At 44.0% G+C, this 11,613-nt stretch overlaps 1 protein-coding gene across 3 annotated transcripts in view; it reads left to right on the top strand.

Annotated features, from left to right (window-relative positions):
- MIB2 (mindbomb E3 ubiquitin protein ligase 2) overlaps positions 1-11,613 on the top strand; it is a 53,184-nt gene that overhangs the window by 413 nt on the left and 41,158 nt on the right. The gene's annotated exons all lie outside the window — the stretch shown is intronic.

Raw genomic sequence — 11,613 nt, 5'->3', positions numbered from 1 at the left:
AAACATTGGCAGTGGTTCCTGCTGGGCGTTTTGTATCGCTGGAGCTTGTGCTGTATGCTGAATATAACTCAGAACTGAAGCACATGTGGCTTTTTCTCTCCTGTGTTTCTATGATATTTGCAATCTTCCTGAACTGAGAGAGAGTCATGAAAACAAGGGCCAGACTTAAACCTGGAGAAGATGGTGCAGCTGCATTGGAAGCACTACATGCGTTTGTTCTGATTTTCCTGCAGACGCTCGACTCCAGAACTGACTTTCTGAATGTAACAAATTCTAATTGCTACCTCACTTAGAAACAAGTGAGCTCTGGCTCACCTTCAGGGAGGTCACTTGAACTTACTTGGCTTTACTGCTCAAACCTTCTCTCTTTTTGGCTAAGAGCCTCATTACGTCCTCTGCGTTTCTCTGTTGCTATAGGAGGAGTTTATTGAGCTCAAATGGGATACCGTTCTTATTTCTCCTCTGTTTAACAGCTCCTTGGTTTCCTAAAACTACTTCCTATGAAGAACAATGCAGTTGTTCATCCTTCTAGGTCCTTTCTCCATACTTGATTATCTGTTGAATTTTTTGTCCGTGGTTTCGGGATATTGATGAGTGAATTGTCAAGGGATGCGGTTCCTGTAAATAACCCATATCGTTATGATTGGAATGATGTTGTGTGCCGTGTTGATAACGGAAATCAGAAAGAGAAAGCTTCAATCGCCTTGGCAGAGCTAGAGAAGTTCTTGCCCTATTTTGAGCTTTGCTTTCTGCTCTGAGTTACAGGTGTCTAGGTTTGTGTCTGGAGCAGCTAACTTCCATTGGGCGGATGATGGTTCCCTTCAAGAATTTCTTCCTTAAGGCAGCCAACTAACAGGGCAGTAGGTTGGGTGTCAGGCGACTCACACTGTAGTCCCAGCTCTATCACTGATGTATCTTCAGTACCTTATGCCTGTTTCCCATGCTAATCTTGTCTCTTTCTGTGGTGGAAGGACATGAGTTCATTTAGGACTGGCAAGTGTGCCTGCAACATGTTAACAAACAGTTACCTAGCTGTCATTTAACAGCACCACCTCTGGTTCTGTTTTGTTGAATAATTATTCTCTTTTTAGGCTTCAAAAAGGTAAATATGTTTCCCATCCCTTTCTCTTTGCACAGCATACCTCTCTGAGTTGCTGAAATGAGAAGAATCTTCATAATTGTGTGATATTTGGGGTGGCAGATTAATTAAATTAATTAAATTCTCTGCTTATTATGGTATTGCTGTATAGCTTCATATGTTTTGACGTTTATTTTGAATGCATGTTTGAAGCTCTGTGACTGTGAAAATCCTGTGCCAAATTAGTGTATAAAGAATCTGTTATTTTCCTGCTTTGGTCTGCAATGGCCACTAATCCACTGCTGGGATTGTTTGAAAGAACTGAGTCCATGCATAGCCTCTTTCCACTAAAACTTTGACAAATGCCTTGGAAGTTGCAAAAACTGTGGAAGTACTACAAGTATGGTGGTTGCAATTGTCTCCTTCCATTTTTACTTGGAAAAGGGGTGTGTTCACGGCTTTCTAAGCTGCCTTGATCAACAAGTGTGTGGCTACATGGCCACCATGGGCTGTTCAGAGCTCTGGCCGTTATCTCTGAAACAAGCTCATCTCTTGCCTTGCATTCGTGTAGCATTAGTATTGGTTGCTCGCAGAGACCGGTCTTGGTTGCCTGTGGTTTAGCTGAAGTTGAAGGCTTTCTCCAACTTGATAATTAAGCCCTCCTAGGTCATGTTGCCCCTGCCTGCCTGTTCCCATCAAATCTGTTTGCCTTGCTCATCATCTCTGATACAGAACTGCTCCTGGGCTCTGGCAGAATTCAGGGTCATGCTGAATGTGACCATACCACTTGTGACAGTACTGATCATGCCCTTTCATTTTGAGTTGCTGTTTTGCAGGGATCCAGGAACAGAATGCAAAGTCCTGTGAGCAGACTGTTTGAGTCCTAGCTGTTTTTCAAGGATTCTGATTCATGGCTTATCAAGGCATTTATGGAGGGGCCAGGGTGTTGTAATACTGTGCGGTCAAAGGGAGACCAATGCAACTTTCAGTACACTCTCACTAGAAGCTCTGATTGGAGAGAGATCATTGGATACTCTTCTCTCCGTAAGCAAAGAGTGAGAAAGTGCAGTCTCTTGGGAGACTTACAAAATTTAAATATTTCTGCTCCCTCTGTAATGAGAGCTGTAGTGGTGTTTGAAATTTCCAAGAATATGGAACAAGTCTTCTAGCATTTAGACTGGCCGTATGTGGAAAACGGCATCAAGTGAAGTTACGTGTGTGCTAGCAGGACAGTAAATAGCTTGATCTTAGACCTTGATCCGCATTCCTTGACGTGACCCCAAGGAACGCAAGGATGCATGCTGGATCATGGGTTGATAACCGCCCCCTCTCCCCCCCGCGCTGTGACTAGTATGGGCCAGGCTGTGGAGAACAGAACTTGGAGCTAGGATATGTGAGCTTTGTTCCTGGATCTGCCACCAATTCCATATATAACTATGGCTCCATTTCCCATCTGTAAAGTGTTCTTGCATTCTTTAAAGTACTCAGCTATCCAGAGCTGAAAGATAACATCTGTACTTCTAAAATATACAAACTTGTAAGTGAATTGGTGTATGTGCTGACCCTCAAACCTTCGTTAATACCAGGGAGGAAAGCAATAGCTAACTACTCCATTCATTCTGCTCCTATGCAGCTGATGTCTCTAGCCAAAGGCGTGTCAGGATAGATTAGACTTAAACCTTTTGATCTGCTTTCAGAGCACAGAAAGGGCAAGTTCCAGGCTGAAAACTGACAGGAGTGCAGTGTTGACCGTTCTGAAAGCCTGAAGGGGGATCTGAAAATTGGTAGGATGAGCTATCAAGGCTCATCAGAGAGTCAGCAGGTTTTATGCTCCAGCTTGCTCTATGCCAGCGTCTGAAGTAGCTACTTTTAATTTTGAAAAGTTGGAGGAATTTGTGTTCCTAACTTGGATGATTTGTAATCCTATTGTATCACCACTGCTGAGGGTACCAGAGTCTAAATACCTATGAACAGCCATATCACAGAACCACAGTACTGTGTTTTCTCCAACCCACTATTCAACCGCATGTCTTCAAGCAGGACTTCAGTGTTAATTCCTCTTGATTTTTTTACTCCTGCAGTAATGTTAGTCTTCTGATTTTGAATGACTTGTGGGGAAACTTACTGCCTTTCTGGACAGACAAGGCAATTGTGTAAATAGATTGGAGGATTGTGAACTTTTAAGTGATTTAACCCAGATTTTCATGGTAAATAGGAGTTGATAGCTGGTGTGAGGGAGATGCGGACCTGAGCTTTACCTAGGGCTTAACACCGTCAGCTCTGGGCCAGATGGTCTTGCCTCTGAGAAATATATTAGAGCAATGTCTAAGTAAGAGCACAGTTGAAATCTGCTGTCAAGACAGATTTCTCACTGTTGGAATATGTTTCTGTGTGGTCCTCCATTTCTAGGTGATTGAAAATAGGTCTGGAAGGGATTTTGATGAGGCCACCTAGTTCATCTTTTTCCACAACGCGTGATAAACTACGCCAAAACCATTCCCGATAAATATGTTGAGCTTGTTCTTTAAGTAATGGAGATTTTCTAGCTTCCCTAGGAAGGATAGGTTGTATTTGACTTTATTAAACTTTTTTTTTATGCATTGTGACTTTTGTCAGTGTTCTGAATGGGCACAGAAAGACCTGCTAGCCAGTGCAAGGGATGCCAGGTGGTTGACCACTGACCTCTTAATGCCAATGGCCAGAAAAGCAATAGTGATTCTTGGCAGGAGAGGGGAGGGGAGTCACTCAATGCAATGCTTGCAAATTTTTGTTTGTTTTCCTTACGCCACAGGGATCTTCCATGGAGGGTGTGGGAAAGTTAAAATCTGTCCTCCCATTTTTTCTGTGTAAAGTGAGAAAGACCTTAATGCAAACTTAGCAAATGCTTGCCTTTTTTTTTTAAACAGCATCACCTGGTGGTTGTGTGTGTTTTTGGGTGGGGGTGTGTGTCTTTTTACTGTAATGCAATGTAGATTTAACTCTGAAATCTGCTATTGAGAAAAAAGTGGATTCTCATCAGCCCCAGCTACTGAGCTTTTCAAGGCTTGAGGCAGCAATCTGCAAACTGTCAGGTCCAATTAAAGCAAATGGCTGGAGCTGTTTTTCTCCCTCCTGGAGAGAACACAGTTCATCAAAAGCCAGAAGGAAATTTCATCGGGCTCATGAGCAATTATCTTGTGGGGTGTAATAAGAGATCCACTAGATGCCCAGTGTGAACTTTCACTTATAATCACTCTTAATTCTCCAAGTGGGCAGATGAGCACTGATCTCACCAATTTAAAGCCTGAAGTTTTTGTGTTCAGTAGAAGCTGGTAGAGAGAACTTGTTCTTTTGTAGGGTTTGACTGATGTTGGCTTGTAAATCTGAATTTTGAACATCCCTGACCTGGCAAAAGATATTCCACTTTTCTGTGTGTTGTGGGTTAACGCTGGTAGGCAGCTAAGCACCACACAGCTGCTTGCTCACTTCCACCCCAGTGGGATAGGGGAGAGAACTGGAAGGGTAAAATTGAGAAAGCAGGGTTTCATCAGGTGTAATGGTTGCTTGGGAAGGCAAACACCGTTACTCCAAACGTCCCCGCTTCCTATTTCTTTCCCCCAGCTTTTATTGCTGAGCGTGATGTCATATTGGATATCCCTTTGGTCAGGTGGGGTCAGCTGTCCTGGCTGTGTTCCCTCCCAAATTCTTGTGCACCCCCAGCCCACTTGTTGGCAGGGCGGTCTGAGAAACAGAAAAGGCTTTGATACTATGTACGCACTGTTCAGAAATAGCTGAAACATCAGTGTGTTAACAACACTGTTTTGGTCACAAATCCAAAACGGAGCACCATACAAGCTACTATGAAGAAAACTAACTCTGTCCCAGCCAAAACCAGCACACTGTGGTATACCACAACTTCTGTTGTTGGGAGCCTGCGACAGCTGTTTATTTTTGGCTTATTGGTGATGTTTCCCAAAGGTTGTGTTTGCATTTGTATGGTTTAAAGCAAATATTGACCTACTGTGCAATCCAGTTTATTTCATGGGTCTAGTCCATTAGTTAGCACGGAGCTGATTCATTAAAAACGCCGTGCTGTATCTTTGCTCCTGGCAGATCGTGTGGCTGACTGATACTGTCACTTTCTGTTTAACTTATTTTGTTACTTGTCACTGACAAAAATCCCTTTTCGGTCCATAGAACTTGATGACAAAACCAATTTGGATTGAGGCTATGCAGATGAGTGCTTGGTTTTTGAAGCAGGTTCACTTTTCTGTGTCTGTTGTCATCACAGGTGGGCTGAAGATTGAGTAAAGTGAGAATTGAAGGTTCAAGGCCAACTCAGTTCTGATTAGAGAGCTCTAGAAGTCTACAAGCTTTTCATGCATGCCTTCACACCCAACTGGAAGAAGTTCTCTGATAAGTATATTTCTTGAGACTTCAGCCATATTGAAGTTGTGGGTTTTTTGAATCCCATCTGTGATCAGAATTAAGGAGAGCTGTCTTCTATCTGAGACTTCAGTTGTGGTGGTCTGTTGTGGTTTAACCCAGCAGGCAGCTAAACACTACACAGCCATTCGCTCACTCCCCCCTGCCCCCAGTGGGGTGGGGGAGAGAATTGGGGAGGCAAAAAAAAAAAAAGTAAAATTTGTGGGTTGAGATAAAGACAGTTTAATAGGACAGAAAAGGAAAGGAAAATAATAATAATGATAAAAGAATATACAAAATAAGTGATGCACAATGCAATTGCTCACCACCTGCTGACCGATGCCCAGCCAGTTCCTGAGCAGCGGTCACTGCCCCCTGGCCAACTCCCCCCAGTTTATATACTGAGCATGAGTCGTATGGTATGGAGTAGCCCTTTGGCCAGGTTGGGTCAGCTGTCCTGGCTGTGCCCCCTCCCAGCTTCTCACTGGCAGGGCATGAGAAGCTGAAAAGTCTGTGACTAGTGTAGACTAGTGTGCACTACTTAGCAACAACTAAACCATCAGTGTGTTATCAGCATCATTCTCATACTAAATCCAAAACGCAGCACTCTATCAGCTACTAGGAAGAAAATTAACTCTATCCCAGCCGAAACCAGGACATGGTCCTGGATCTGAAAGTAGGCAAGTACTTTTTGTCTATTTAGCCTCAAAAGTACAGAGGACTTCACAGTGTTCAGGTATAACAACAAAGGACTCTTGGTCCCAATGTTTGTACTCAAAACCAAGAAATTTAAATTTTGTAACAAGGAAAATAGAAGATAACAAAGGTTAACAGAGGAAAATAGAAGGTAATAGAGGTTTTTTAAATACCATCTCACCCCTTGGAAGCATATGGGATGCCGACCTTCTTGGGCTGTGGAGCCAGTTTTTTCCTAGTGCATCCTCCTTGCAGTCCAGATGATAGTCCAGTGTATGCAAACTGTTAAACATAGAGGTACTGCCCTTCCCCGTGCCTGTGCATTTCATTTTCGTGTTTGCTATGATGCATTTTCTTCTTCTGGTGATGTCTTTTACAGTATGAAGACAGCATGGCCTTGAGACTGAGTCACTCCACTGGGATTATTGTAATCTGGTGCTTCTGGCTCTGCCATGGACAGTCTCAGAAGAATCACTGGGTGTTCCTCTGTCACAGTTCTGAATGGGGATCTTGGCTTTTGTCCATTTATCTCTTGTGCTCTTCCTTAGCTAAACGGAGCCCACTTTTGACTGTGTTTCATGCAGCAGCTGGCTCAGTTGGCTTTTGTGTCCACTAAAGCTGTTAGGTACTGCCATTCTTGCACATAATGAACCCGAAAATGTAAGATGTGTAACTCCTTCCCCATTTTTAGGATCTATTCTGAGATTGTTTGCCATTTTTCAGGAAATCAGAATGCTGGGGTCAAGCTTCTCAGAAGGGTTTGCACAAAACTACTGTTATTGAATAGTAATAAATTAGCTGGTGCTTCTTTTAGGCCTGCATCCTTTAACAAGGTGAAAGAAGAGATAGTAAGCTAGCATGCTAGCACTGAAAGTATCGATTCTACAACTTGAAAGGGAAGGCGACGTTCCCCTCTCACCATAACTCAGTGCTAGAATACAATCAGTGTAAATTGAATGTAAAATTCAGTTTAGGCAAAACAGATCAATGGGCTGGCATTTGTAAAGGACAAGTGTTGATTGTAGAGATAAAATGCACTCAGTGGGACCATCTTTAAGCACAGTGTGCCTGGCTAGTTATTTTTAGCATTTCCTCACTCTGTGTCCCAGTATTTCAGGATGTGTGCCTGCTCTTATACAGTGAAGCTGAAATGACAAGATATTAATCCCTGAGCAAAGGCATATTAATCACCTGCTTTATTCTGTTTATGTAATACAGTTAAATATACTTTGAGAGCAGGTGAGGTATGGGGCATGGAAATGGTTTAACTTCATGCAGGCTTTTTCTTGATTGATTAGTTTTAACAGCGGCACCTGCCCCATTTCTAATTTTTTTCTGCTGAGAGTAATTTGTCAGTAGAATGGCTTCATTTATCTGCTATTGATATTTAAGCCACAGAAACATCATCTGCTCTTCTCTCCCCCTCTGTGCCAGTGATGCTATTTTGCAAAATTTAGACTAAACAGAAATCCTGACTGCACAAGTGAAGCAAAGTATCATCGAGACCTTGTGGCTTTGCAGTGGAATATTAAACTATTCACTTCAGCCAATTCTGCAAATCCTTTTGGTGGGCTGAGGGGGGGAATTTCATGGGTTTAAGTCTAATTTCTAGTGGTTAAGTTTGTCACATAGTGGCCGAGATAGAAGAGTGACACTACCTTAGAAGATCTGCTAGTGCTGGGATCTAAGAGTTTGTATCTTCTGAGCTGTAATTAGGCACTGTGGATTTGCAACGTGAGTGGGCTCTCTAGCCATCTTTGTGTTAGCCACAAGAGATTAAGCCTTGGAAACTGCCTTCTCCAAAATGGAGAGTGGGGCCTTACTAGACTTTGGCTCAGTGGCTAAACAAGACCTGATCTGATGGTGCTGCTCTTTGTATGAGCGAGGGTTGTGGATTGAGATTTGGAAAACAGTAAATAACTAAATGGGCCTGACTGCGTGTTTTTCCCCATCAGGAAGCAGGACTTGTACTAGTGCTGTGTTATGAGGTAGTATTAAAGCCCGGTGTTTATGAATTAATTTATTGAAACAACTATTCTGAAAGCAAAAAATCTTTATCATGTGTTAAAATTCAATATTAGCCCTTATACTAGAGTTATTTTTCTCGTTTAGTAGGGTTTCATGTGTAGGTAATAGAAGGCACTGTTACCAGGGAGCTTCTTAGAAGAGGCCTGCTGAGAAGGCAGGGGTTTTGTTTGAGTAGTGGGGAAGCTAGTTGACAGTAAGAGACTGCCTGAGTTGAGGAGTAGATGATAAACTCATTTCTGAAGAAATGGGAGAGAATTAGAATATGTATTTCCATGGGAGGACTTTTGGGCCCAATACAAATGGACTGCATAGAAAGCCAAAGTTCAGAGCAGACAAGGAGAGAGATTTGCAGGTGGTAGAGCTGGGTATTGAACTGGTGTGAATTGGAGTTGGGATAATAAATGTCATGGGGTAGGCAAAAGTCTGCGGACAGGGCCCCTGCTAGAAACTGGAGACTGAGCACAGAGTTGAGGTGTGCGGGGAGCCAGGGGGGGCCTCTGCTGGGTTTGGAATTGCACAAGGCAGCACACCTGGGGCACCACAGCCAGCTGGCAGCAGTAAGGGCTGACGGCTCCTAGCCTCACCTGGCTGCTGGGAGGGGACGAAAGCTGCGGGGTGGTCCTTACATGGTGGTAAGTCAAAAAGGATTATTTACTGGGTGTTTTGCTGCTTTTCTGGTCTGCTTTCATTTAATACTGAGTATATTTGTGGGAATTGTGTGTATCCTTGAGAGAAATTGCACTGCATCCTGTTAGTGAGAGCACATGCATGTGTCTGCTGCTGTGCTGTCCTGGGGTCCGACTGTTTGCTGAGGAGAAAGAAAAGCGAAGGGTAAGTCTGAATTTGAGCTTATTGGCATGAATACTAGCTTTGGTAATTAACTTAGCAGCTTTGAGCCTTGGTTAGAAGTATTTGATCCTAGTTGTTGTCTATTATTAAAGAATACAGAAGTATTTATTTCTGTTTTACAGGTAGGGAAACTGGGGTAGGGAACAATACTTAATTGTGTAGATAAGCATCGGCCAGGTATTTAGCTATTCAACTTGTGTTGGTCTCACAAAAACACTGCTTGTGTCAGGAAAGGGGGAAGACCCTGTCAAGCCTTATTTCTGTAGGGTGAATGCCCATAGGAGTAGTGTAGAAAGCAGTACTGCTAAAACCCAGTGGAAGTTCTTAAGCCAGTATGAGCTGACTTAATTTAGCCATTACACCTAACTTGTTTCGATCTCTTGTTGATGTTCCTAGTGCGAGGACATACAAAAGTAAATCTTGAAAATTTACAGTAGTGGTAGTTGATCAATCTAAATGTTTAACTGCTTGATATGACTTTTTTTAATATCACTGTGTCCCTGAAGTTCCCTCGGAAGCAAGCAGTTAAAAAGTGTGGGTGTGTGTATGGTGAGGGCTTAAAATAAAATACTTGGAGTGACTAGGAACCACTTTGGCAGCTTAATAATACAGAGTGTTTGAAGAAACTGCTCCTGGCTGAGTCAGGTGCCTCTCTGCTGCCTGTTTTAGTTGGGAACAGATCCTTTTGACCCCTGATTTGAACTGCAGACCTTTGCTCTTGTGTAGAATCCCACTGCAATGAACAACGAGGCCGGTAGGACCACCACCAGTGTCCTTTGGCATCTTGTTGTTGAACTGTCTCCTGAAGAACGAACGACATCATTCTGATTGCTTGCTTGTGCTGCAGTGAAATTGTTCTGGGTTTCTGCTGTTGCAGGCAGTGTTGGTGATGTGCTCTGTTCCAGGCTGTCTGTGCTAGATGTCTGTAAACATTTATGAGGTTTGCCCAGTCTGCATTGGGATCAAGGAAGGATAAAGCAAGTGACGTTTGTCTTGACAGAGCTCATTGGCAAAATGACTGCAAATTTTGCTGATGTCAAGTGAATAGTGTCTTTATGCACAGTGTCCTGGCTCCGCTTGCTATGTTCACCTCTTCCCTGACAGAGATGAGTTGAGGATCAAGCACAATTCCGCTCATTTGCTAATAAAATTCACAGCTGGAATGTCCCTGGCATACCCTTGTTCTAGTTGTTAAGTCCTTATGAGCACTGATCTAATCAGCAGTGATCCAAAAGGATCATTGTCCATTTTAGTGATCCCTGTAAATGTTTGCATTCATTTCATCTGGTTACTGCCACTTGCAGCTATTGATTGTTACGGCTCTGTTAGTTACACTCTGTTTTCCTAATCCTTTCACTGCTTTCTGTTGCTTTTCAATGGAAGAATCTTGTCGACATTACTGTGCTGCTATTGCTTTCTGCCTTCCCTGTTTCACAGAGAATGAAAGACTATAGAGGTAGCTGAGATGTAAGCTAACTCCCACTCTGCTGCAAGTTAATTTAATAAACTCAGGCCTGTGTGTAGTTCTTCCTGTCCTGCTTATTCACTATTTGTATGAGGGGGGGGTCTCAGAAGACAGGCTGTAAAACTCTTTAGATGCTCTTCTAATTAAAATAAGCTTCTTTACCTACCTCTGAGTTGTGCTGAGGATGCCAAAGATTAATTCTCTTACTCATTGCATTGTATACCATGTGCAAAAGGTCACGTGGAAGAATGGGTTTATAGCTCCATAGTAGTGTCATGGGGGCAGCATGAACAAAATGTGTGTTGAATAAACAAATACTGAGTTTCAAGAAGCGTTGATCTGCCTGTTCTTGTCAGGCAGAGGACAGAGTGTTTTCTCCTCTTAGTAATGTTATGTATTTTCTGTCCCTGAATGGGAATTTATGGAGGAAATCTTGACTCCTGTGATGACTGCCCAGACCGCCCGGGATTCACCAAGGTGAAGAGTTTGCCCTCAGCTGGCGGTCTCTAGTCCTGTTCCAGTGTACCCCGTTGCATAGTCATGTTCACGTCAGAGGCCCAGCACGTGCGTTCAGAGCGTGCACATGCGTGAGAGCCTTGAGGAGGATGCAGGACATTACTGCGAGGGAATCACACGTGGTCTGGTGCTGTGGCCCTGGACGTCTGGTCAGGATTCACGGCTTTTAAAACATAAAAATAGTGATGCTCACTGTGGCCATTCTCTAGGGAATCTGACCTCCAGACGTGTCTGTCTCCAGCTGGCTGGAGGGTAAAGCTTGGGGGTCTCTTGAGCGCTGGCTGGAGGGAATAAGGCGGCTCCTTGCTGGCTATCGGCCTGATGCAGGTGACTGCAAGGGGGCAGGTTCTGGCCCTGGGTGACTGCCCGGGCTCTCGGAAGGAAACACGGCTTTAATCTTAGCTTAGGTCTGGGGAAACAGGCCGGGCCGGCGCCTCCAAGCTGCCGCTTGAGGGTCGAGGGGGGAAGCGGGAGGCTTGCCCTCGTGTGGGTTGGACCGTCCTCCTGCCTTCGCCAGCCGCCTCTGCCCTCGCGGCCCCGCAGCCCTGGGGCTGGGGCGGCGGAGACCGCCCCGGGG

The sequence above is a fragment of the Pygoscelis adeliae genome, unplaced genomic scaffold (genome assembly GCF_000699105.1).
Source record: "Pygoscelis adeliae isolate BGI_AS28 unplaced genomic scaffold, ASM69910v1 Scaffold36, whole genome shotgun sequence".
Lineage (NCBI taxonomy): Eukaryota > Metazoa > Chordata > Aves > Sphenisciformes > Spheniscidae > Pygoscelis > Pygoscelis adeliae.
Note: the sequence above shows the minus strand (reverse complement) of the source record. Positions and strands in the feature narration are given on the sequence as shown.